This window comes from Globicephala melas, chromosome 18, assembly GCF_963455315.2.
Source record: "Globicephala melas chromosome 18, mGloMel1.2, whole genome shotgun sequence".
NCBI classification, from domain to species: Eukaryota; Metazoa; Chordata; class Mammalia; order Artiodactyla; family Delphinidae; genus Globicephala; species Globicephala melas.
The window spans coordinates 5,895,838-5,923,822 of NC_083331.1; the positions used below are offsets into that span (position 1 = coordinate 5,895,838).

A 27,985-nucleotide genomic window follows, 5' to 3' on the forward strand; every position below is an offset into this window, starting at 1 on the left:
TTGTAAACTAAAAAGGGCTGTGGTTATTCGATTGTAGATCAGCAGTGATTGACCAGCTCAGTCTCTGAAGTGCAGCAGTGGTACCAGTCCACACCAGTAGCCATTGTGCTCCTCACCACCATGTGCTCCCTGTTTCACTTAAGAATGTCCTTAAGGACTTCCCTGGAAGTCCAGTGGTTAAGACTTCGCCTTCCAATGCAGGGGGTGCAGGTTCAATCCCTGGTGGGGGAGATAAGATCCCACATGCCTTGCGGCCAAAAAACCAAAACATAAAACAGAAGCAATATTGTAACAAATTCAATAAAGACTTTAAAAATGGTCCATATCAAAAAAAAAAATCTTAAAAAATATAAGAATGTCCTTATGGAAGCAGAAAAATTAGGTTTATTAAATGTCAGCCCTTGAGTACCTGTCTTTTCAATATTCTCTGTTATGAAATGGAAGTACACTTAAAGTACTTCTGCTGTATGATGGTTACATGCATAAGGAAAAGTGCTCATTCAGTTGTTTGAGATGTGAGCTCAACTAGCCACTGCCTGCCCTCGCCCCCACGGAACAACAATTTTACTTAAAGAATGATTAACTGTCAAATTATTGTTATTCAGTCCTGGGTATTTGAATACCAGAATATTTCATATTGTTTCCCTTAACACAGAGGAGTTTTACACAGGGAACTATATTCAATATCTTGTAATAACCTAGAATGGAAAAGAATTTGAAAAAGAGTATATATATATATATATATATATATGAATCACTGTACTGTACACCTGAAACTAATACAACATTATAAGTCAACTGTACTTCAATTAATATTTTTAATTAAAAAAATACATGGAAGTTTTAAAGTTTGATGTAGTCCCATGTATCTATTTTTGCTCTTTGTTTTATATCCAAGAAATCCTTGCCAAGTCCAATGTTATGAAGCTTTTCCCTATGTTTTACTCTAGGAGTGTTATAGTTTCAGGCATTATATTTAGCTTTTTAATCAATTTTGAGTTAATTTTTGTTCATAGTGTATGTAAGGATCCAACTTTGTGTATGTGTGTATGTGTGTGTGTGTGTGTGGTTGTCCAGTTTCCCCAACACCATTTGTTGAAGAGACTATCCTTTTCCTATTGTCAAAGATTATATATCTGAGGATTTATCTCTGGGCTTTCTAGTCTATCCTGTTGGTCTATATGTCTGTCTTTATGTCAGTACCATACTATTTTGATTACTGTAGTTTTGTAATATGTTTTGAAATCAGGACATGTAAGGCCTGTAGCTTTGTTTTTCTTTCTCAAGATTGTTTTGCCTATTTGGGATTCTTTGAGATTCCATATGAATTTTAGGATGTTTTTTCCTATTTCTGCAAAAAATGCCACTTCATAAGGATTTTGACTTTGATAGGGATTACACTGAATCTGTAGATTGCTTTGGGTAGTACAGACGTTTTAACAATATTAAGTCATCCAATCCATGAACATGAGATGTCTTTCCATTTATTTATGTCTTTTAAAATTTCTTCCAGTATTTTGTTTTCAGTGTACAAGTCTTTTGCCTCCTTGGTTAAATTTATTCCTAAATATTTCTTTTTTTTTTTGATGCTATTGTAAATAGGATTCTTTTCTTAATTTCATTTTCAAGTTGTTCATTAGTATATAGAAGTGTTTAGAATTGTTAGTGTATAGAAATGCAACTAATTTTTGCATGTCAATTTTGTATCCTGCAAGTTTGCTTAATGTGTTTATTAGTTTCAACAGGGATGTATGTGTGTAATCTTTAAGGTTTCCTACAAATAAGATCATGTCATGCAAACAGAGATGAGTTTACTTCTTCCTTTGTAGTTTAGATGAAGTGGAAAGAGTAGACATCCTTGTCTTCTTCCTGATCTTAGAAAGCTTTCAGTTTTCCACTATTGAGTATGACATTACCTGTGGGATTTTCACATATGGCCTTTATTATGTTGAGGTAGTTTTCTCTTTCTAGTGTGTTGAGTGTTTTTATCATGAAAGGGTATTGAATTTTGTCAAACGCTTTTTCTGTATCAATTGAGATGACTGTGTGGTTTTCGTCCTTCATCCTGTTAACGTGATGCGTTACAGTGACTGATTTTACTGTCCTTGCATTCCAGGAATAAATCCCACCTGATCATGGTGTATAATCTTTTAAAAGTGTTGTTGAAGTTGCCTTGTTAGTATTTTGTTGAGGATTTTTGCATATTTTTCAGGGATATTAATCTGTAGTTTTCTTTTGCTATAGTATCTTTATCTGATTTTATTATCAAGGTAATGCTGGCCTTGTAAAATTAGTTAGGAAGTGTTCTCTGCTTTTCAACTTTTTGCAAGAGTTTGAGATGCTAGGTGTTAATTCTTCTTTAAATGTTTGGTAGAATTACTAGGAGTATAGCCTGTGGAAATAGAGTCTAAGGAATACTAAAAGACACAAAAAAAGGCAATTTGCACAAATATGTTTATCATAGCACAATTGCTGGTAGTGAAAAATTGGAGCGACCCAAGTAACCAATGCACAGCAAATGTTAAGCAAACAATAGTACATCAGTATAAAAAAAACTCTACGTAACCATTAATGTGACAAGTATATAGATTATATTCAATAAAAAATGAGCATACTCAATAGTTTAGAGTATAACTCACTGATTATAACTCTAAAAATTCAAGTTTCAATATTGATCAGAATGAGAAACATTTTAGTTGATTTTTTTTTTTTTTGGTAAAGTGGTTATGTGCACATTAACATTTATAAGTGATAGACAATCACTGCAGGACTATTCAGGTCTGGATACAAATAGGCCAGGACGAGCCATGTCAATGTTGGTGGAGGCCTCTCTGGGTACTCCCATCCACTCTCTGGCCTCCTATCTCCTCACGGTCTGGTCGGAGGGAGGAAGGTAGGGCAGGGCAGTTGTGGGGCTCCCATAGGCAAAGGCATTGACTGGGGGTCCATGAGGAGGGCCAGCAGAAATTGGGGTACCAGCTGGGGTTGCTTGGTTGACTTGGCGATATGTCACACGTCATCAGGTCCCTCTGGTTATTCTTGGATTGGCAGGGCTAAGGGTTTTGCAGTCCAATCCAACTATATTTACTCCACATTTCCTGAGTGCCTCTGTGTGCCAGGTGCTTCACGAGGCCTTGTGGCGGCTCGTGGGGCTGCATTAGCTAGGGGCCCTGCCCATAAGCAGCTCTTATCTGAAGAGCATAAGCAGATACCAGGGAGTCTCCACCAGCCATGAAATGGACGGGCAGTGATATTTTAGATTCTTGAAGATAAAATGTACTGATAAACCCTACTGATTAATAAGTTGTCACGCTTTGGGGGCAATCGTTGACTAGGGCTGCTCTCGGGTGGCCTGACACCTGTGTTTCAGTGATTCATTGTGTCCCAGAGTAAGCTGGATTAAAAGGCTGGGGAGGCTCAGAAGGGAGGAAAAGTGACCAAAGCAAACCAAAACGGCAGCAACGCAAACAGGGCAACCTAGTCATAAATTGTATGACGTTTTGGAGGAAGACACGAATGAAAAGAATTCTTTTCCTGAAGGTAAATGTTTTGTTTTGTCTCCAAAGTATTGTTTCTTCCTGTAGCAAAAAAGTTAGGGCAAGATGCAACTGTCCTCAAGGTCAGCTTTAGACATTTTCCAATGCAAAAAAATTAATGAGAAGAACTGTGTTGTTTTGTTCTACATTTTTGTAAATCACTTTAATATCTGGCTTGATAGAAGACAGCTGGATTCTCATATCTGCTTCTGCATCCAGTCTGTTGTGATGTCACACATTAGGTACAACTCCAGGTACACCGGTGCGAGAATGAAAGGGAAAAAGGCAAATAAAATCATATTATTTTGAAAGTAGTTTTGACCTCTTCTATCCACTGAAATGGTCTTGGGGATGCCAGGGGGCAGTGTTTTGAGACCCGCTCTTTAGAGGATCCAACTCTTCCTGGGGCTGGAGGGGTCACACCCCCTCTTTCGCAAACCTTAGGGCACTTGAAAGACCTGTTCTTTCTTCTCTGGGTCAAGAATAAATGCAAGTTTCCAAGACTCAAAGCCACGATTGCTTTCTGAGAGGAGGGTAAGAAAACCACTTCTCATTATTTTTTAGTGAGACACCCGTGGAAATCACTCCTGCAAATCTCTCAGTTGGATTAGTTGCTACAAAGGGACTGCAGATGGTGTTGGGTGAGGGTGGACGAGGAATGGTTTGGAAGGAACAGTACAGAGGGGGCGGGGGATGGGAACTGAGCAGGGGCCCCCTGGGAGGGCTCAGGACACACTCAGGTCCCCATTAAAACTGGGCTGTCTGAATACTGTTACACTCCCCTCTGGTTTTCTCCTTGCCTAATCTTTTCCTGAAATTTCTCTTTCACACCCACAATGGGGGCAGACACAGGGATCTCCCTGGCCTCTCTCCTTTATCCTATTCCATTTCCCTCTCTCTAGACTAGCATACCTTGCTATCCAGTTGAAATCTTAGTGCTTGTGTGGCCTTGAGCAAATTGTCAACTTCTCTAAACTTCACTTTCCTGATCTGTAAATGGGAGATTATAGCAGTATCTACCCCGGAATACTGTGCAATCACACAAGAAAATGCATGCAAATCACTTAGCACAGTCAGCGTCTGGCATGCAACAGACACTCATTCACATTAGCCATTATTAAGAAGCATCTCTGGTAAGGCCCCTGTGAGGTGTAAGAACCAATTGACACTTCTTCTGTAATACAGGGCTTTACTTCATATCCCCTCCATAGTTTATTAAAGGCCTCCAAAGCAATAATAGTTCGAATTTTGTTTATATCCTACCTGGGGGTGGCAAGTCTGGGAGCATCCTCTTGTGCCAAAGGCTTCAGTATTCACCTAATTATCTTCAGCAGCAAACACTGGCCACAGTAATCCTATTGGCACAACTCCTCCCTTTCTTGCTGCTTCTCCTCATTCTTTTTAAACCAAGACCAGTCTTAGGCTCACCTGAAATTTATCATGGATCACACAGCAAGTGCAGAAATGCAGAGCCATTTCTCCATGGATCATTTCCACTCAGCTGCTTGCTTTTCTCCCTGGCTTGCTGGGCTGGGGGATGGGGGAGGGGGGTGATTGTGGCCACAGCAGCTGCAGTCCTTCCCTGGGGCTCCATTCCCCCGAGGCAGAAGGAGCTGAACCATCCACTTGGTCACAAGGTCCTCGCCACCCTTTGCCCAACTGCTCAATTCTGAGGCTAATTTGGCAGAAAACAGGACTTGCATTGAGTTAGTGAGGATCAGGTCTTACGTCCTCTCTTATAGACATTTTTCCTCATTTCTTTATGAGCTCAGATTAATAAAGTAATAGACCTTTATTAAAAAAAGAAAAAAAACCCTTGGGGATTCCCTAGCGGTCCAGTGGTTAAGACTCTACACTTCCACTGCGGCGGGTGCAGGTTCAACACCTGGTCGCAGAAATAAGATCCCACGTGCCACTCAGCCAAAAAATTAAAAACAAAAACTAAAACAACAGCAACAAAACTTTTTTTTTTTTTCAGTTTATCATCCCAAGGTACTCAGATTTGACAACTGGATTATTTAGGGAGTTGTCTATCAGTCACTTATCCAACATATATTTCTTGAGAGTTTCCCATGTTACGGACATAATTCTCTGTTCTGGAGATCCAGCAATGAACAGGGCAGACAAGCTTCCATCTCTGATAGAAGAGGATGAGGGGCAGAAAACACACAAGGAAGCAAACCGGAAAATAGCCTGGAGGCCAGGTGTACCAGGTAGAGATTTTGGTTAATAGCAACAGAAACCGACTTTGTTTTAACAAATGTTGCAGGGGGTACTCATAGAATCGAAGGAAAGGCTGAAGAATCAAGATCTGGAAGCTCCCAAACCAGAATAACTTTGAGGATCTAGGAAACTAGAAGTGACTGACAGACGGACAGTATCTTTTCAGCACACCCACTCAAACCAGTCAGGTACTGCCTTCCCCCCCACCGCCCCTGCTTCTTCGTAGCTCCTTCTGAGTCAAGATCTTTGCCTGGAGAGAGGGCAGCTGGTTGGTCTAGCTTGACTCACATACCCACCTCTTGGGCAGGGGAGGGCAGACCATCTGTATTGACAGTCCCTCCAAGATTCTCTCAGATGGTTAGAGTGGTAACTCCCCAAAGCAAACGTGGGGTGCTGTTGCAGAAGCAGGAGAGATGGCTCCCAAGCAGACAAAAAGAACAGCTGTGCCCCAGTTTAAAGCAGTTTCATAGGAGAAGCCTAGGTAGCGGTTTTAGCTTAGGCGGGCGTTCCAAAAATGGACGTGATTTTGGTTTGCATTAATTAGATCCATCTGGGTTTCAAGGTGGAACCAACCCCACAGTTCCCTATAATGGTGAGAATAGGATTGAGGATCTAAGTTTAGTCATTTTGAGAAGGACACTGACAATTTAAAATTTATCAGGATCGTGAAGGATCTGGGAAGGCTGATGTATGAAGAATAAAGAAGCTGCTGTAAATAGTCCAGAGCCCCTCAAAGAGAGGCTAGTGCCTCACTATTGTGCTGTAGCCTAGAGTTAAATAGGAAGTTTCATTCCCTCTCTAAACATAACTTATTATATAATCTTAGTCTATCAAAGGAAAGCTTTAAAACAGTGTCTCAAATTTGCTATTTCTGCACATTTTTGTTTATTCCTCTGTAAAATGAATTTGAGCCAGATAACCTTTGGAATCTCCTCCAGTTTTAAAATTCTGTGCTCTACAAATCTCATCATCTTTATCAAGCTGTTATGAGATAGCTATGTTATAAAAAAATTTATTATTAACTTGGTAATTTTGCTTGCCGAAATTTATTCTGTAATATTTTTGTTTTTTCCAAGAGTGTTCAATTAATCTTCATAATCTTCCTTTAAGTAGAGCAGAGTCAAATGGAACTTCTTCCATTTTAAAGATCAGGAAAGGAGAAATATAGTGGTTCATAGATATGGGTACAATACATGTCATCTTGTCTATTTACACTGATGTATTATTCTTGTCCCTTTTGTAATAATTATACATCAGACACTGTTAGAGAGTCACGTTGTGAGAAGATTATTGTCAAAGAGGAAATTTTATATTTATCCAAAAGTTATCTATGGGGCAAGGTCTATTTGGTTATTTAGTCATGCCAAAGTCTTAAAAATAGTTAAGATGATATGTGAGCATAGAACTCAATGATGAAACCTAAGATCTTTCAAGAGGAAGAAACAATTACAATTTGCAATTCAATTAGAAAAACACAATTAAAGGAATAAGAGTGTCTCTTCTCCAGCTGAATATTAAAGTTCACCACAAAGGAAAGCCTCGTGTGCAACACAGTTGTGGCTAGTTAACTACAGTATGTGGTCTGGAGTGAGTGCCAGCTCAGGGCCAGATCATGAACTCTACAGGAGCCAGAGGTCAAGGGTCACTTATGAAGCAATGCTTAGAATCACGTAACTTGTAAATGCCTGTCTATTGCAATATTTCACAACACACAATGCACTCCCTATCTTTTCCCTTGACATTCAATATGCAATTGCTCAGAAATGTCACATGCTTGGGCTTATTAATAAAGAATTATTGGGCTTCCCTGGTGGCGCAGTGGTTAAGAATCCACCTGCCAATGCAGGGGACACAGGTTGGAGCCCTGGTCTGGGAAGATCCCACATGCCACAGAGCAACTAAGCCTGTGAGCCACAACTACTGAGCCTGCACTCAAGAGCCCACGGGCCACAACTACTGAGCCCACCTGCTGCATCTACTGAAGCCCACGCACTCTGGAGCCCGTGCTCCACAACAAGAGAAGCCACCGCAATGAGAAGCCCACACACCGCAATGAAGAGTAGCCCCTGCTCGCTGCAACTAGAGGAAGCCCGCGCACAGCAACGAAGACCCAACACAGCCAAAAATAATAAATAAAAATGAATAAATTTATTTTTTAAAAAAAGAATTACTGATACGTTGACAATGAACTGAATCCAAGGCAAAGCTGACTGGTCTCTGCAAACAAGCTGAATCAATTCCCAAGGCGCTGGGCAACTAAGTTTATCTTCCTGACCCTGGGATAGAATGAAAAGGTCAGACTGCAGACCCCACGTCTGGAACAGCGTGACCTCAGAAAGAACAGGAGGATAGACGTCAGTCTTGCTTGAGTTCTGGTCTTCTTGATTTGCCTCTGCCACGGGAGCTGTGTGACTCTGGAATCTTGTGTAAGATTCTGTACTTCTCTGGGCTTTATTTATTTCACCTGTAAAAGGAGTGAAGCAGTCACTCCCCAAGGACGTTGTAAAAGTATCACAGATTAGGTGATGGGAAAATATGATGGTTCTATGCACAGTCGGCGTTCTGCTTTCAGAGCAAATCTGCATTCAGGTAAAGGGATAGTCTTTCCCATCCCATCTGCTGATCTGGCAGGTATGCCCTGCAGGCCTTGCCCTGGTTATTCTTTTGTTTTGTTTTGTTTTCCTCTTTTTTTTTTTGGCCCTGATTCATAATTGAATAGGTGTGCAGGTCTGGGTCCCTTATTTCTGCTGCTCACGGGCCCACTGCGCCGGGGTCAGGGTTTTCTGCTCTAAGGCATGGATGTGCAGGAGCTCTTCTGCTGGGCAAGTGTTCACAAGCCCGTGTCTCTGAAGCAGCGGCTTCCCCTTGAACTTGGCCGACACCACAAGGACGCGGAGGCTGGACGCGCAACAGTTGGGAGTCCTGTCCCCCACTTCCACGTGCTCCATCTCCAGGTCCCTGTGCAGCTTCTCCCTGGAGGTGCTGGGCGCTGAGTTCCACTGTGGCCCCAAGCGGGGACGAACTGCAACTCGGACCCCTGCCGCACTGATATTCTTTGGTTTTTACTTTTGTCTCATCAGTGGTTGTCAAGACATATCCTCATTTCAACAGTCCAGTGTTTACACATTCTGGGCACCGTTCCAGAAGCTGGGGATACAGTCATGGACCGAAAACTCTAGAAAATTCCTGCTCCCGTGGACATTCTAGTAAGTGCAGACTAATATAATACATCAGGTGTTGGCGGTAAGTGCTTGGAGGAAAAATAAAGCTGGTTACAGGGTCAGGTCCCACTTAGAGGGGGATGGGGATGCTGTTTTAGCTGGGGAGGGTCTCCTTGAGAAGGTGACATCTAAAGAGCTGTGCGTGAATGAAGGGGGGCGTCCCCACAGTCTCCGGGCAAGACCAGTCCGGGGAGTGGGCTTGAGGTGCTTTTGGACAAGGCACCCATCTTTCCATTCTGCACTGGCCCTGGTGCTCCTCGTGGCCGGGAGGAGTGTCATCCTCCTTGGCCCTGGCCTTGGGTGGCCCCTCCTGGGGAGCCTGAGTTTAAAACCCTGCTGATACTCTTGCTGCTTTTCCTCGGGTCCTGTTGCCCTCTGCTGGGCAGACCAGGTGTTAGCGCTCCCTCAAAGTCAGTGAAGAGAGTGCTCCCAAATCACGAATTTCAAAACCCAATTTGAGGGGATAGTTGAATCATCAACGTTCTCCCTCTGGGCTTTGAAGCCTGCTGCAACTTTCAGTAACTGATTCCAAAGTGAATTGCCTTGTAGGTAGATGGGTTTTGTTTCAAAACAAGCAATCACAAACCTTAGTATCCAGACCTAAGATGTAAAGTACAGCAGAGACATAACGTTTGGAACTGTTGGCAATACTGTTTTACTGCGCCATCTTGTAATATTGATTACTGGGTATGAAATATTCTTTATAATTAAAAAGTTATTGGAAGGGACCCACAGTTTAATGGTATCTGTGTCCAGGATTTAAAGAACCTAATAACTCCAGTTTCCAAGTTCCATATATCTGGTGATTTTTCATTTTATTGGACATAGGGGGAATTACCTAGGGACTATTTATTTAATGCTTGTAAGACATCAAGAATTTAACATTTAACCATTAAATCACTGCCTGTAAGATAGCCTCTCCTTTTGGCAATGATGGTACCAGAACCATGGGAAAAAAGTCATTAAAATTGGACTTCTGCTGTCTTTAACTATTCCACCGTGTGTGTGTGTGTGTGTGTGTGTGTGTGCATGCACGTGTGTGTGCAGTGTATGTGAGCATCAGTGAAAGGTGAAAGATGAGATTCCTCTGTGTGCAAGGACAGGGGTGTGACGAACACAACTAAGGTTCCTGTCTAGACTCTACTGCAGTCTAAGCGCAGTGCCACAGGCTTCATCTGCCTTATCTCATTTAAATTTCACAGCAGCTTTGCAAGAGAGGTATTATACGTCCCACAGAAAACTGAGCATCAGTGAAGCTAAATATCTTGCCCAAGGTTGTTAATCTAGTAACTGACAGTCTGGATACAATGCCCCAACCACCTGACTCCAAAGCCCCATGTCCTTCCACTATGCAGTGTGGCTGCCTGATGAATGGCTCTCATCCTGAGTAGTTCTGTACAGAACTAAAGTCCTAAGGACCTAACAGATTGTGCAATGCAGTGGCACATTTCAATTTGCAGATGGCAAAATTGCAGCCCCGGGGAATGAAGTGACCTGTTCTAAGCTGGGTATTAAGAGGAAGAGCTGGACTTGGACCCTAAGTCTCCCTACCCCTAGTTCAGTGCTCCTTCCAATATATCAATGTGCTAGGATAACTTAGCTATAGAAACTGGGGAGAAGTTTTTAATCCCCACTTTCCTATCTCCTTTGTGGTCTTTGGGCACTCCAATAACTACCTAGCGTGGGAGATATAAAAGAATGACCTGGTATAAGAGTTTAAATGAATTATATATTGGTCGTGGTCTCACAGAAAGGAAAGAGAAAGGAAGCTACCCAAATAGGCTGCCCACCATCACTTTACTATCACCCAGTGCAACCTTCCAATCAGTTGATCAATCAAGCAATAGGTACTGAGCATCTTCTATGAGCCAAGTACCAAGATGGGTGCTAGACAACTAGAAATGAGTAACTGCCAATGGGGGACTCACAGTCAAATGGGGTGAACAAACATGTAAACAAAAGTACGTTGCAATGCAAGTCCCATACATACTGTGCTACGGGACCACAGGGAGAACAGCAGCAAATTCCCCTTACAGAATCCAGGAAGGCTCCACCGAGGGACACACCTTCACTCACAGCAGGATACCTTCAATACAGTGATGCTATTCACACAGCGTTTTTCTAGTCCTTCTAACAGTGCAGTATGCCTCCTTCAATTTCAACTTGTATAGATAAGAGGATTGTAAGATTATCTAGGAAAAAATAGTAAAAAATTTTGTGAGTGATTGAATTATTTTGGTTAATAAGGAACAGAGCTGTGGGTTACTAAAAGATTGTGGTGAATTTGAATTCTCTAGAGGAATTGGACAGCAAATGAAAGTGTAATTTCAGCTTGGTTAAACACAAAGTAATTGGGATAGTTAAATTGGTATGCCAATTTAATTAAAAATTTAAAGCAAAAACAAAGCTGTTAGCTAAAAGGGTGACTATTATATAATCTTAATGAGTTTTCAATTTAAACATTTTTCCAATTAGAATTGGGATTAATTTTTAGGGGTCCTAGATATATCACACTGAACTCAGGAAAAAAAATAAGAGGGTCTAGGAATGATTAATACACCTCTCTTATTCCAGATAGATTAGAGAATTACACACTTTTAAAGTTTTATAAAACAGAAAATGGAATTGATTATTTATTAAATCTCAGAATTGGGAAAGACTGTTTAGGTTCAAAAGGAATAGAAGAGCAACAGGGGGAAAAAATGTACAAACTTAACTAAAAATGAGTAAAATTTCCCTATGTGTAAGATTAAGAAACACCATCAAAATACAAGACAAACTCTAGCGGGGGTGGGGTGATAGTTACAGCAATAAACTAATAATTATATAAATTATGTGAATATTAATTTAAGTTATCTATTAAAATTATATAAGCTAATGATTACAAAAAATGATAAGAAATTCTCTAACACGCTGATAGATAATAGATGTGTTAGTCAGCTATTATTACAATATTACTGCATAACAAGTCCCCTTAAAACTCACTGGCTTTTAACAACAGCATCTATTCTCACACAAGTCTGCTGTTTGGCTGACTTAGATTGCACTGAGCTGGGTGACTCTGCTTCTTCAGGCTCCAAGTTTGCTGGGCTTGGCTCCAGGATGCAGTTTGGGTACAGGTCTGTTCCAAGTGTGCTCATCACTCTAAGGCCAGTGATTACCCAGGGCTGGTTGTCATGGTGACAGCACTAGTGCAAGAGATGCACCAATCTGAGCAAGCATAATTAAAGCCTTTTGCTTGTGTCATGTCTGCTATTGTTCTATTGGCCAAAGCAAGTCATATGGCCAAGCCCAACATCATTGGGGTGGAGAATGGTACTCCATCCACACTGGGAGGGGAAGCTGAATTAATCTAAATGATCCCAATGGGAAAAAGAAATAAACTGGCAACCCACAAAATAGGAAACCCACAATTAATAGACATATGGAAAGATGAGCAACTCTATTAGTAATATAAAACGGAAATTAAAACTGCATTGAGGTAGCACTCATTACTTATTTATAAAGAAAGTGTTAAAATGAAATCACTCACAGTAAAAATTCTTCCCAACAAGAACTACATGAAATCCAGATGGTTTTACGGATGAGTTCAATTAAATTTTCTAGAAACAAATTATTTCATCTTATGTAAATTCCTCCAGAGGACTGAAAGGGTGGAAATATTCCTAATGCACTTTAGGGCATCAAAACAAGGAAAGAACACAAGAATAAGGAAAATTGCGGTTCAATCTCACTCTTAAGCGTAGATATAAAAATTCCAGGTAAAACATTACTAAACAGAATCTAACTGTGTAAAAAACATAGCATAACATAACGAACCCCTGAATAGCATGGCTTAAATAAAAGAGAAGTTTCTAGTGTGGTTGGTCTAGGCTGGCAGACAGCTCTGCTTCAACAGGTCATCCAGAGACCTGGGTTCCTTTTACTTTGTTGCTAGGTCATTCCCGAGAGTCCTGTACTCATCTGAATCATCAGAACTGGGTCACTTCCACATCAGTGTCGTGGTCAGCACAGGTGAGGAAAAGCTGAGTCCAGGTAAAGCAGTGATTCTTTCAGTAGGCGCTACCTGGAGGCTGCACCATCACTCCTGGGGTGAGTAGAATCTCTTTGGGTGGCTGTGTGCCCAGGAAGAGATGGATGGATTTTTGGAGACAACTGGCAACCTGCTACACTAGGAATACTTTTAACAAAAGATGTGCAAGATCTATATGCAGAATATCATAAGGTCTTATGGGAGGACATTGAAGAACGCCCAAGAAAATGGAATAATATTCATGTTTTTGGAAAGGAACACTCAGTATCATGAAGTTGTTTATTCTCTCCAAATTCCAAAGAAAATCTGAAATGGAATCTTCATTAAAATTGACAGGTTCGGGCTGCCCTGGTGGCTCAGTGGTTGAGAATCCGCCTGCCAATGCAGGGGACACGGGTTCGAGCCCTGGTCTGGGAAGATCCCATGTGCCGCAGAGCAACTAGGCCCGTGCGCCACAACTACCGAGCCTGCGCGTCTGGAGCCTGTGCTCCGCAACAAGAGAGGCCACAACAGTGAGAGGCCTGCACACCGCGATGAAGAGCGGCCCCCACTCGCCGCAACTAGAGAAAGCCCTCGCACAGAAACGAAGACCCAACACAGCCAAATATAAATAAATTAATTAAAAAAAATTTGACAGGTTCGTTCTAAAGAGTCAAGAAGCATAAGGTAGAAGAACTTGCTCTAGCTGATATAAAGACTTACAACTTTGTAGCCCTGTGCCGCCAGGGAAGTTCCTTGACTATTTTAAAATTAAGACTTCTTCAAAAAATACCATAATGTAAATGTAAATTAAGTCATTCATTGGGAGAACATATTTGTAATATATACAATCAACAGAATTAGAATCCAGAATATGCTATGAACTTCTATAAATCTATAAGATAAATCACTAAATAGAAATGAAAAAATGTGCAAAAGAGGTGGACTGGTATTTCACAGAAGAGAAAATATGTAACCATATTTTCGTAACCATGAGAAGACGTGTTCTATTTCATTAGTAATCAGGGCAATATCAAGTCAGACCACAGCAAGATGTTATTTTATACCCACAACAATTGCTTGCCAACAGTGAAGAAGTCTGACCATGTCAAGTGTTGGAGAGAATGAGGATAAATGGTATATATTGCTGGTGGAAATGTACATTGGTACAGCTGATGTTTCCGTTGGTACATTGCAAAAATATTTAGCATTATATTGAATGCTTTTTTTTTTGTGGTACGCGGGCCTCTCACTGTTGTGGCCTCTCCCGTTGCGGAGCACAGGCTCCGGACGCGCAGGCTCAGCGGCCATGGCTCACGGGCCCAGCCGCTCCGCGGCATGTGGGATCTTCCCGGACCGGGGCACGAACCTGCGTCCCCTGCATCGGCAGGCGGACTCTCAACCACTGCGCCACCAGGGAAGCCCTTGAATGCTTTTTGATACACAAGATGATTTTTATGAGATGTTCATATGGATTTATAATTTAAAAAAACCCTGAAAACAACCCAACAGGAAAATGATGGATATTATATAGCAGTGAAAAAACAAATGAATTTAAATTATGTGCCATAACATAGGTGAATCTTAGAAACATAATGTTGAGTGAACTAGCAAGTTGCAGAACTCCATTAGGTATGATATCATTTTTATAAGGCTAAAAAACCAAATTCACTAATACGTTATTCAGTTATATATACATATATGATAAAGTTATTTTAAAAGAAAGATAAGAGAATAATGGGCATAAAATACAGGATACAGGTTCTCCTGGGGATGGAGTGAGGAAGAGGCAAGAGGATAGAGGAGTTATTCAGGATGGATGCAAGTTACTGGCTGAGTTATGGGTTCACCTGTGTTATTTTGTTCTGTAACGTATGTACATGTCACATATTCTTCTGTATTTTCCAATATTATATTTAAAAACATGATAAAAACGAAAGAACTTGGATACTATTTATATTTATCAAATTTGCAAGCATTTTAAAGGAGATTAAAAGAAATGTGAAATAGCTTTTCTTGTACATTCATGATAGGAGTATAAACTGGTGCAGGATTTTTTATTTGGATCTCTCTCTATTTATGTGTATATATATATGTTGTGTGGCATATATGATATATATATATGCCACACAAATATTTGATATAAGTATATACAAACACCTGTATACAATATATACACATACACACATATATAATTTGTTATATATATATGTAGTCATTAGTTAATATTCTCTAACCCAATAATTCAATTTTGGGAAAATAAAAGCTAAAAAAAACCCTGAAATTAAAAAAAAAAAACACCTCAAAATTAGTTGTTAAAATTAGAAAAAAAGTTATGAACACAAAGATGTAGTTAGAAGTTCTTTTCTACCTGGGCACTTTGTCACTTTCCTTCCCTCAGAGGCACAGCCAGGCATACACAGTACCAGTGGAGGACACGCTCATGTCCAGAGTCGAGACCCACCCCCTCCAAGTTTCCATCGTGTTGTCCCATTTATTTCTTCCGCAGTCCTCGCACCAGCTGTCATTACCCAGAATGTAAATTCCCTGAGAGGAGGGACCTCACACTGCGCTGGGGTGAAGTAGGTGCCCAGTAAGCACCTGTGGAGGAATGAACACCTAGCGAAAGAGGAAAAGACCTTTCCTGGAGCAAACTGGTCAAGATATGGGAGGCCTGGAGGAATATAAGTACTTCGTGTACCAGTACTGTGCAAATTTTATAACCGTGTCTGATTTTTTTTGGTCAGTATTCACTGCTCTCCAGAGAAATGACTTTCTGAGATCCTAGGTAAAATGCTAGGGGATTTCCATTCTCCTAAACAAAGCCTCTTGCAACGTCTTCTGTGATTTGGTTTTTAGACACTATAGCATAAAAAAACAATTAGGGAATCTGGGATGTTAGGAAAACTGGTTTGACTATATCAGATCTCCTGAAGAAGATTCTTTGTATGCTATAGATTGTGTTAAAATCGATGTATACATTTTTCAATAGGCTTTGCCATAATAACTGAAGCTTATTTCGCTGTAAGTACACAAAATAAGCAAAGGGAAGCAAAGAACATGTCTTTCAATATGCAGTATTTGTTATAGCCCTAAATTAACGTCACATTGTCAAGAGAGTCAAAACGCATTAAAATTCAAGTAGCATCAGGAGGATTGCAGCCATTTTTATTCTCCTGATGTTTCAGCCACGTCAATAATTGCCTGGGGGAATTTATCTGAGGTCTAGGGACAGAAATTATGATTTTTGTACCACTTGTATCATTTGAGCAGCCTCAAATCGGAGGAAAGACTGACCTTCAGGGCAAACAGGGAAAGACAGTGTGCATATGTGAGGCAAAACCCAGTCGACCCAGTTTGTGCCAGGGTCTTTCAGGCTATTAACTACAGTACTCTAAACCGTAATCAAACTTCAGGAGAAAAAAAGATCTTTAAACTCTTGGACATTAGAGCCAGGTTTCAAGAACGGGAACCAAACGTGTAATCTACATCGGAGGTGGTGCTGACAGTATTTAATAACTGAAGCCAGTGTTCAATGAACATGTTGAGGAAAGAAAGACGGACAGCTAAGTCCAGCTCCCAGCGACACTGTCAGAAGCCTGAGAAGTCTGCCTTTGGTCCTCGTCTTCCAGCTCTGCTTTCCCTGCTCTGGGTGAAAGGCTTTCCGTTCTCCCCGAAGCCAGGTTGGCGGGCCCAGAGCCGCAGTAGAGGGATGAGGAGTAGCTGGGATTCCGGAGCCTCTTGTGCGGGGCCCAGGGCTTAGGTGAAAAATGCTTTCGGGCTTTGTGTGGTCCACTCGCCTGGAAGCCGGGCAGTGTTCAGACTGGGGAGGTGTGGCTCCCTGTCACTGGCTGGGGAACGCCCACACGCGACACCCGAGCCTTACACAGGACAGGCCCCAGAGCCTGGCAGTCTTGTGTCACCTGGCCTGGAAAGGAGGCAGGGAGGATCCCACTGATCCTTGAGGCAGAGGCTGTAGTTGTTATGAAAACCATCCTTTGCTTCCTGTATTATTTTGATTGTTGGTTACATTTGTTACAAATTGTGGTAAAATATACATAACATAAAATCTGCCACCTTAATCATTTTAAGTGTACAGTTCCAAGGCATATATTCCCATAGTTGTGCAGCCGTCACCACCATCCCTCTCCAGAGCTCTTTCCATCTTGCAAAACTGAAACTCTGTCCCCGTTAAACAATAACTTCTCATCCTCCCCTCCTCCAGCCCCGGCAGTCACCATTCTACTTTCTTTCTTTTTTAAAAAAAATTAATTAATTAATTAATTAATTTAGGCTGCATTGGGTCTTCGTTGCTGCACGTGGGCTTTCTCTAGTTGCGGTGAGCGGGGGCTACTCTTTGTTGCGGTGCGTGGGCTTCTCACTGCGGTGGCTTCTCTTGTTGCGGAGCATGGGCTCTAGGCGCATGGGCTTCAGTAGCTGTGGCACGTGGGCTCAGTAGTTGTGGCTCGCGGGCTCTAGAGCTCAGGCTCAGTAGTTGTGGTGCACGGCCTTAGTTGCTTGCAGCATGTGGGATCTTCCCAGACGAGGGCTCGAACCCGTGTCCCCTGCCCTGGCAGGCGGATTCTTAACCACTGCGCCACCAGGGAAATGCCAACCAGCACTCTACTTTCTGTCTTGATGAATCTGACTGCTCTAGGTACCTCATATGAGTGGACTCTTATAATATTTGTCCTTTTGTGTCTGGCTTATTTCACTTAGCATATTGTCCTCAGGGTTCATCCATGTTGTTGCATTTTTTTAAATTTAATTATTTTATTTTGGAGTATAGTTGATTAACAATGTTGTGTTAGTCTCAGGTGTTCAGCAAAGTGATTCAGTTATATATATATATTCTTTTTCAGGTTCTTTTCCCATATAGGTTATTGCAGAATATTGGGTAGCGTTCCCTGTGCTCTACAGTAGGTCCTTGTTGATCATCTGTCGTATATATAGTAGTGTGTATCCATGTTGTTACATTTATCAGAACTTCCTCTTTTTAAAGCTGAATAACATACCGTTATATGTACCACATTTTGTTTATCCATTTATCTGTCAGTGGATACTTGGGCTGTTGCCACCTTTTTGCTATTGTGAATACTGTTCCTATGAACAGGGGCATACAGATATCTCTTTGAGTCTCTGCTTTCAATTCTTTGGGTATATATCTAGAAGTACAGTTGCTAAATCATATTGTAATTCTATTTTTTTTTTTTTTGAGGAGCTGCCATATGTTTTCTATAGCAGCTGCCCCATTTTACATCCCCACCAATAGTGCACAAGCGTCCAGTTTTTCCACATCCCTGCCCCTAGTTACATTTTAGGTGACAGAGCATATACCACTGCAACATATCTGCTTCATTTTCAAACTGCCATCATAGCTGCTTTATTGTTTTCTTTCCTTCTCTCAAGCATTTATCTCACATCGACTTTTTGCTTACCAAAAGCCCAGAACTTGGTATAGTTCTGGCTTGGGGCCTGGGGTGCAGAGAGTAGCCAGGACACCAAAATAAGCCTTAATGTTTACAATTACCATAAATTATATTGTTAGGGCATTTTGCAGCTTATAAAATGCTTTTATATTTGTTACCACTTTGATTCCTGTCCTATAAGGTAAGTAATGCATTTGTTATTATCCCCCCTCATAGATGGAGAAACCAGGGCTCACAGAAGCTCAGTGACCTGCTTAGATTACACGGCCAACGTCACATCTTCTGATTTCTGACACACTTGGTGCTTTTCTCTTCATATCGTGAGATTTCTCCAGTCCACTCCACAGGCACATGCACAGAGACCAGTGTGATTATTCTCCCTTATGGGAGGACTGGTCATTCTAAGAAAACAGTAACTTCTGACTCAAACACTTAAAACTGCAGTAAAACATGCAGTCAGTATCTGTGCTGGCCACTGCTTGTGGACCTCTGTAAATCCCCCTGGTCCCACCATTTGCTCCAGCCGCTGCTGCAGCAACCAGTTTCAAGAGGCTTAGACCAGCTTCTCTTCGGTAGAACCAGACAGAACCTCACTTTGATTCCGTCCTGGATCTCTTGTTCTCTTCCCTGAAGAAACATCTGATGTCATAACATGGAATACCTGTGGGAACGCCTCATTGCTCACGCCTGCACGCTCTGGACGGGTGGGTGAGTTACGGCTTATGGCGCCACCGCTGACCAATAGGAAGTGGAAGTTAGTGGATAAAGAGATTCTCCCTTTCATCTCCAAAGGACATGTCTGAGATGCATTCCACAAAAGGTCCTTCAAAAAGACCTGGCAGGAGAGAGAGAGACAGAGAGAGAGAGAGAGAGAGAGAGAGAGAGAGAGAGAGAGAGAGAGAACAGGAAATGGAAAATAAACAAAACAGACTGAAACACAGGATAGAATAAGAAAGTATAATATGCATTTGATTGGAATTCAGAAGGACAGAATGGGAGAAAACAATATTAGAAGATAGTGTTGGAGAATTTTCTAAAATTGGTAAAAGACAAGAATTCTTAGATGCAGGAAGCACAGTAAACCACAAAAAAGAGAAATAAAATGAAATCCACACCTAGACATAGAGAAGCAAACTGCAAAACAACAAAGATGATGAGAAGATGGTAAAAGCAGACAGAGGAGATGGGTCGCTCCTGAAGGGATAACAACTAAAACTGGCAGCTGACGTCACAGCAGCAGCAACAGAAGCCCAAAGAGAAAGTAATTGTTAACCTAGAACTGTAGACCTGGGTAACTATCGTGCAAAGATGGAAGTGACATAAGGACATCTTTAGGAAACCAAACTGGAGAGTGTTTATCACCAAAAAGCATTCACAAAGGAATTTTTGATGATGTATTCCAGAAAGAAGGATATTGATTCCAGAAGGAAGATCTGAGATTCAAGAAGGAATGGTAAGCAAACATTGACTATAAAATAATAATAACACTGTCTAATTTGCAGAGGAAAAAAATCAAGTAAAGTTTTGCATGATGTCACGTAAGATGGGCAGGGGACAATTGAAGTTTAAGTGCTCAAAAGTCCTTCATCGTTCAGGAGAAGCACAGAGATGTAAAAACTTAGACTTTCCAGTTACCTACACATGTTAGAACTTTAAGAATAATTACTGGAAGAAAATACAGAATGTATAATTTCTGTAACAGGAAATATAAAACAACGGAAATTTTCCCTCAGTCATCTAAGGGAGGCAGAAAAGATCCCAAAAAAAGCAGGACCAGTAGAAAGCTCACAGATATATGGCAGAAGTAGGTTCAATTACACAAGTAATGGATATAGTTACATAATAATTACTAAGTAATTAAATGAGGTATATTTACAGATGAAAAGGTGGATGTTGTCAGATTGAATAAAAATGACCAGATAGTGCACATTTACAGACTGGGGCCAGTTCTGAGAAGGTCTTGTCAGGACAATGGGAACTTTCAGAACAAAGGCTGCCCAGTAAATGGGTCCTGCGAAATGGCTCAGCCCCAGTACTGCCCCCGTGCTCAGTCATGGGCAGGGAACAGCTGGGGGGATGTGTGACCTGGGTGTGAGCACCGTGGTGGATCCAAAGATGTGACGGCTGGAGGCCATCAGTTAGTTATCCTCTCGAGAATTGAGAAGAACACGACATGGCCACCACAGAGAGAGGTGTCTTCACATTTTAAATAGAGGCATTGGTCCATCTTTGTAGGATTTGATGAGTAAGGGTTTAGGCAGAGGAGAGAGTGATCAGGGAGGAGGCTGGTAGCAAGAATTACAGGGTGCTGTGAGGGAGAGGGGGCAGGACCAGCCCCTTCATCCAAAGAAAGGCTTCTGGAGAACTACCTGGAGAGCTTGGCATGGATCACCCAGAGTTTGGGGACATACATGAACCCAGAGCCTCCGAACTCCTACGAGACAAGCTGTGAAGAGCAAGGCTGGTCAGAGCTACCTGTGACCGGGGAACGGGGAGGGCGTGCTGCTGTGGCCGTGACCTGGATGGACAGGGTGGAAGGCGGCTGGGTCTGCCTGCCAGGGCACGTGACCCCTGCGGAGATGCACCACCAGTGGAGAAGCTGACTCGGAAGCCTGGTGCTGGGCAAGCTCCCCACCGTGCCATTCTGGATGAGCCAGTCTGCACAGAGTTAGCCCGGGATGTAGAACAAGGCAGGAAAAGGCCTTTCCCTTCCCCATGCAGGCTTCTGAGCTTGGGTCCTGCTGGGAGCTGGTGGGTGGCGAGAGGGGAGTGGGGTAGGCTTAGGTGGAATGAGACGGAAGTTTTGACTTGGACTGGACTGGACTTTTTAATACCAGAGGATCAGACTGTTTATTAACAGCTGAAAGTGACAGGAAAACTTGAAATCTGCCCTAGATTCGTCCAGAGGAGAAGGGAGAGCTGTTAGAATATTTTTAAAAGACAGTGGTGTGATTTCCCTTCACTAAGTAGTCCAGTAATGATTCAAAAATTAACTGCTGTAAAATATTGCTTAACATGGTACTTTGGAAAAAGACCTCCCCACCGCCCTTAAAAAAACCCCACCTAAATAGTGCGAGGACCAGCACCCACATTTCATTTTTATAACGGCAAAAGCTTATTCCATTGACATTTGAACCGGAGGCAGCGGAAGTTCTCTGATCTCGCTTACCTTCCACGTGCACTGCTTAGGGAAGCCGGGAGCATTTCTTTGAGACATAAATTAATATACTTATTCCTAAGAGGTCCTCTAGAACCCCTCGACCGGTGTTAGGCACATTTGGTGCTTATTAAACACAGAAATAAACCTGGTTCTAGAAAGAAACGTGTGCCTTTTCCGCAAACCTTTCCACAGGTCATCTTCGGGCTCCTCGTGCACCAGGAATCCCACCGCCGGGGCCGGAGCGGGACGCACGGCGGCCCCGCGGCCGGCAGAGGGCGCTGCGGCTCCCCGGCAGGGCTGCGGGGCGCGGGGCTCGGGTCCCGGCGTGTGCGTCTCGGGGAGGCCGGGAGGTGGTGCGCGCCTCTCCGCCCCGCGCCGCCCTCCCGCGCGGGCCCGCTCGCCGCCCGGCCGCTGTCAACGCCGCCCGCACCTCGCCGGCGAGGCGCGCGGGCTGCGCGGCGCTCTCCGAGGCCCGGTCTTCGCCGCCGCCCGCGCCGCCGCTTCTCTTTGTCCGGGCGAGGCGGCCGGAGGGGCGGCTGCTGCGGCCGGGGGGCGCCTCGGCGTCCGGTCGGCGGGTCCGGCCGTCGCCACCGCGGCCGCCGCGCGCTCGGAGCGGGGGCGGCGGCCTGGGCGGTGCCGGCGCGAGGTGAGCGCGGGGCGCGAGCGGGCGTGGGCGGGCGGCGGGGACCAGGCTGGGGAGCCGGCTCCGCGCGCGGGGGCGTCCCTGCCCCCTCCGCCTGCACCACCTCTGCCGGCTTCTCCCGGCAAGTTTGTCGCCCCCGCTTTGCGGACCTCCTCGGAGGATCAGCCGAGTCCAGACCTGTGGCCAAATAGAAAACTCGAGCTGGAGGCGGAGGAGGCAGAGGAGGCGTGTGGGAAGCCGGTCCGGGATGAGAGTCTCTTGAAGGGCAGCGCTGGCTTCTTGGACATCTTCCTTGGCTCTTTCCCACCCAGGTGAGCGAATCCTCTTCTGCTCAGTTCTGCACAGGGGCGGGCTGGGCTCCGCTGCCGGCGTTCTGGGAACCCGCGCCGAGTCGGGGAGTGATTGCCGCCGGGGCTCCGGGCAGCGCAGTGTTTATTTTGGCTTCTCGGTCATCACAGCCCTCGTTCTCTCCTGCCTGCATCCATCACCTGCTCGGACTGAGGTATTGCAGCTCGTCCGGCACCTTCGCGTGCTGCCAGGTTAAACATCCTCTGTTTTAGAAGGGCTGGTAGGTGAGTTCAACCGAATCCCTCCCCGCCCCACACCCCCGGCTTTGGATAATTTGTTCTGTGTCTTCGTCTTAATTTAGTACGAATGTGTTATTTCCTTTGAGCTTTATAATGGTAAAGCAGTGAAGCGGTTTGCTACATCCATTTTTTTCATTCTGAGCCTGTGCACAGAAGGAATTTCAGGCACATAAGTGATGTTACTACCATTCTATTTTAAATACAAACACGGAAAGAAGTACTCTTGGCAGGATACCAAAGGCGCCTGTACTCTTGTTATATAAGTGCTTTTAAAAAATATTTGCTCATTGTTAAAGTTATAAAAGGGATTACCAGAGCATCTAAGAAGAGAGGGTGAAGATAAGTCAGAGCCATAATTTCTTCTTTAAACCAAAACTTTACTGGAAGATAAGCATGGTCTTAGCTGGAGATACCCTTTAAGATGATATAGGGCCGTTTCTTTGACCTCATTAGGTACAATTGTAAAACATAAAAAAAAAGAGTAGGTTTTGTAAGGGCTGTTAAGAAACTTGGTGAAAATTCTTTGACTACTTATTGATAGTAATAAAAAAGATCCCACAGATATCCTTTATGGCTTTTAAACTAGTGAATGATTTTATTTCTTATAGCTGATGGAAACTTTGTAATTATGAACTGCCAGTTATTAAAGATTTAAATAACCTTTAATATCTCTACTTGTATTTATGGGTTTTTTTTCAGAGAAGAAGAAGACAGAAGTAGAAATATCAGGTATACTGAAGTCTGGGCACCTCCTCTTGTGACCCACATCTCAGGAATCTGTTCCAAGTGGTTTTTGGTGATGCTGTGACATTTGTAATGTTAAAAACTCCCTTGTGATTCTAATGTGTAGCCAGGGGTGAGACCCATAGGATGGCATTGTTTTTTTTCAATTTGTCACTTTGTAGCCTAAGGTGCGGCTCCAGTGGTTTAAGGAAGGTAAAAAATAAGTGGTTAGAAATATGGAGAGAGAATGGTATTGAAAAGAAGATGTGTTGAGGAATTATAGCATGTACACTTTTGTATTTTGTATATCTTTCTCGATTTTTTTTAAACCTGCAGGGAATAGTTGATGTTTATTGGGGACCCATGGTTCCATGTAGACTATGTCAGGGAGTCCTGAGTGGGACATTTCTTTGTGCACAGGTAACAGTGAAGTTGAGTAGCGGTGTCAGGATATTCCTTTTTGTTTACATGAAAAGACAATCACGTCTTATTAAAGATTGTTTGCTCCATGAAATTCAAAACTCATTATGTTAATATAGACTAGCAAATTAAGTGCAAAAAAGCTTTTATTGTCTTTAAGGTCGGAAATTAACGTGGCTGCTGAATCAATGTTTTCTGTCTACTTCATGTAATTCCAAATACCCAAATCTGGGGGCAGATCTTAGGGTTGGTTTGCGAAGGCTTATGTAAGTGCTACGACTATTGCATTAAACTCTCTGTTTTGGCTATTACATAATTGACACAGTACTGGATTGTTAAAGCCAAAACAGGGGAAGGATGCACAGCCCCAGCTCAGCACATGCGCTTTTATAATGAATTGCTGCGGCCAAATTAGAGGGAACAGCAGGGACGGAGGTTTGTGAAAGAGAGATGAGAATAGCGTCTAGAGGATTGATGTAAGAGAAGACTGTTATGCTTAGCGGTTTTCTAGAGATTTTAATGCTGCGGTATAAACCTCTCTAGTCTTTCGTATCTCCCAGCAGAGGCGCATTGACTGGGAAGCTAATGATCTTAAGCTTCAGGGCCCCTCACTCCGGCTTCGTCCAAGCCCCTGGGAGGGCCACTAGCAGTGTGCTCACATGGTCACAGAAGTTTGTATTTGTAATTGTGGATTTTTTTAAAATAAGGAGGACACTCTCTCCCCCCTCCCGCGTCCCATCATAAGAATGTAAGGCTCCATAAACCCTGAATCTGCTGTCTCCTGATTATGTTCAAATGTTAACTTTGAAAAATGCTTTTTCTTATTTTAACATCTGTAGTCTCATGAAAAGACAAAAAAAGAAATCTGGCCAATATTGTAGTTGAGCTGCTGAGAAAATGCAAACTGCTATCACCCAGGGCTCAGGTGGTTACCCGGTGAATCAGCTGTGCCTTGTGATCGCACACAAACCGGGACTTTTTTGGAGCCGAGCCGAGCCGGAGGCAGAGAGAAGCTGAGACGGGGGCGGGGAAGGGAGGAAAGTGGGTTAAACCCCTTCCACATCTCAGAGACGGCTGCCGAGGGGAAAGGGAGAGAGAAGTGAACTACCCAAAGATGCTTCATTAGTAAAAAGTTAATAGGAACAGATAGCATCAGCTCCATAGGAGACTTTCCTGTAAACTCCTAGGATCTGTCTTCAATATGAATTCTAAACAGGGAGCAAACTCAGCCCTGGAAAATATCTTGCAGGAAACAAGTGCAGGCTGGGAAGGGCTAGGATAAACTATTGACTGTTCCCGTTTAGCAGTTTTATGGGTAAATGGGAGCCTTATTATGTCTGCCGCAGGAATGTTGGAGAGGGGGGTTATTGAGAAGAGTGGAGGATTTTCCCTTTTTCTCGGAAGCAATTTCTGCTTCATATCTGAATTTGGATGCTTCAGATCTTACCATCTTGACCCCTTTCCCACCGGTCCTTATACCCCCTCCGCCCACCTACCCATTCACCAAGACACTCCGCTTGACCAAACTTTAGTCAGACTCCTCTGAGCCCTCTTCTTGACTAGGCCTCAACCTTGGCCTATAGGAACTGCAACTTTCAACACAATCTTGTCGGTGTAGTGTTGTCCCCCGCCCCCCCAGAAGACTTGAGAAAACTCTAACTTGGCTTCCAGCCCCCTGAGGTCATGCCCCCGGGATGACCCATCCCCCCTTGAGTTTCTGTTTGGAAAAGCTCAAGTCTGCCACAAGGATTTAGCCTTTGTTCCAGCCAACACCTGAGGATGGGCCCGATTTCCCTTTTATTCAGCATTTAGTATAAAAACAGTACAATTACAATGCATTCTCTGTCTCTTTGAGATGTATACGTGTCTCCTACAACCCAGGAGTATCCTTCTCAAGGACCTGAAAGCCGTTCCTTTGACATGTAATCAGGAAGGATAGGGCCTCCGTCTCCCGTCTCTAGGAGACGGGGACAAACTGACACGTAACATCGTTGACGATGACCAACCACCCTGCCTGCTTTTTGTAATTGCCCGCTTCCGTGACTGCTTTAGCCCTGTCTGCTCTCTCGTTCCTCCTTTAAAACGCCTGGCCGCCTCCTTGTGGATTGAAGTTGAGCTAAGTTTTATACTGAAGTCTTTCTTTCCTCTTGCAGTATATACTGAATAAATTCTGTCTTTACTGCCTTTAACTAGCGTCTAGCTTTGTTTTTCTTTAATAACATCCAACGGATACTTTTGAGTGTCTGTTTGTGCCAAGCGCTGTTCTAGATATTAGGTATCTTAGAGCAGTGAACACAACAGACAAAAACTGTGCCCCAGAGGAGCTTACGGGGCCATGGATAAATTTATGTAAAATGTGTATCGAATGAGGTCAGGATAGTGCTGTGGAGAAAAGTAAATCAGAGAAGGAGGAGCGTAGGGTGGGGAGTGAGTGTTGCTGGGACATGTAGGTCAGGGAACGCCTCCCTGAGAGTGGACTCCGAGTACAACCCTGAAGGAGATGAAGAGGGAGCCCTGTGGATGTCCGGGGAGAGCGTTTCCCTTGTTGGGGAATAGCCAGTGCAGAGCCCTGGGAGGACGGAGCTGGGCTGGCGCTTATGGGGAGCAGCGGGGGGCTGGTGCCCCAGGCAGGCTCGCGGCCAGTGCTTCCCTGCAACAGCAACCCACCCCTCTAATTCTCTTGTGGTTTCTTGGGCCTACCCTGGGACCCTCCTCTCCAGCGCCGTGAGGTTGTGTCAGCGAGAGATGGTGTTACTCTTGGGCTTTAGGTGGTGTATTGGTTTGGGATCAGGTACAGCTGAGGGCCTCTCAGGGCTACTGGAATCCAGTCCAGACCATTACATAAACCAGGAGTAGGGGGAAGAGTTGGGTGTCTTTGTTGATGGTTCCCACTGGCTTGCTGTAGGAAAGGGGCCAACAGGAAAGCCTTATTTCAGCCCGGATTCCCTGCCGTCCCCTAGGAACAGATAGAACTGTGGTGAATAAAGGATGCCAACAGTGGGAACCACACTGCTCTTTCTTGGGGAATATCAAGATGTCAAGAGCCTACAGCAACTCCTGGCGTGAGACTGAGCCAGCGAGAACCCCGCGGCCTAAAGGTGTTTGGGTTGGTTAGGGTTTGAGGAGGGGAGTTTGCTCATTGGTTGACGAGGCTCCTCTGTGCCTGGATGGCTGCCCTACGTGTACTAGCCAGAAAGCACGTGTGTGGACCTGGTAGCAGGTGGTCACGGATCTCTCATTGGAAAAGGTGAGAAGCCAGTGGGGAGCAGCAGCACGTCTGCTGGAGAAAGGGATAGCCTTCCGGGCGCATGGGGATGGGTTGGGGGACAGGATACTTAGCTGTTTACTTTGTCAAGCTATGAGCTTATAACCATTTCTATCCCTGACACAGACAAAGAAATCTTCCGTATAGATTACGATTCTCTGGGTTGTTTGCTAGCAGGTTGGAGCATAACAGCAGGCCGAATGAGCACAAAAGCAGGTGGCATTAGGCGGGTGGCATGTATAGGAGATTGCAGGCGGCATTAGGAATGTGGCGTGTATAGGAGATTGGCAGGTGGCATTAGGAAGGTGGCATACGTAGGAGGTTGGCAGGTGGCATTAGGAAGGTGGCGTGTATAGGAGATTGGCAGGTAGCATTAGGAAGGTGGCATACGTAGGAGATTGGCAGGTGGCATTAGGAAGGTGGCATACACAGGAGATTGGCAGGTGGCATTAGGAAGGTGGCATACGTAGGAGATTGGCAGGTGGCATAGGAAGGTGGCATACACAGGAGATTGGCAGGTGGCATAGGAAGGTGGCATACACAGGAGATTGGCACGTGGCATAGGAAGGTGGCATACGTAGGAGGTTGGCAGGTGGCATAGGAAGGTGGCGTACGCAGGAGATTGGTGTCCTTGCCTCTTCTCTGTGCCTGTTATTGCTTTGTGTGGTCTCTCACTTTGCAGGCTTCCTTCACGTGCCCTACCATGTTTGGAAAATGGAGGATTTAGGTTATTCCTGGGTATGTTATACTCTTCTTTAACTTTTGT

General features: G+C 43.7%; 1 protein-coding gene and 1 pseudogene across 8 annotated transcripts in view; one reads left to right on the top strand and one right to left on the bottom strand.

Moving 5' to 3' along the window:
- Positions 1 to 3,776: 3,776 nt before the first annotated feature.
- Positions 3,777 to 13,062, bottom strand: LOC115866561 (bolA-like protein 2 pseudogene; annotated as a pseudogene).
- Positions 13,063 to 22,245: 9,183 nt separating this feature from the next.
- The window catches only part of MTUS2 (microtubule associated scaffold protein 2), a 496,165-nt gene continuing 490,425 nt past the window's right edge, over positions 22,246 to 27,985 (top strand). For 7 of the 8 annotated variants that reach the window (XR_009559713.1, XM_060287790.1, XM_060287789.1 and 4 more), the window contains exon 1: positions 22,246 to 22,535. The gene's annotated coding sequence lies outside the window, so the exon portion shown is untranslated. Of the gene's footprint in view, positions 22,536 to 22,580; positions 22,797 to 27,985 lie in introns of those variants that run through there. The other variant, XM_060287791.1, reaches the window with a different exon arrangement.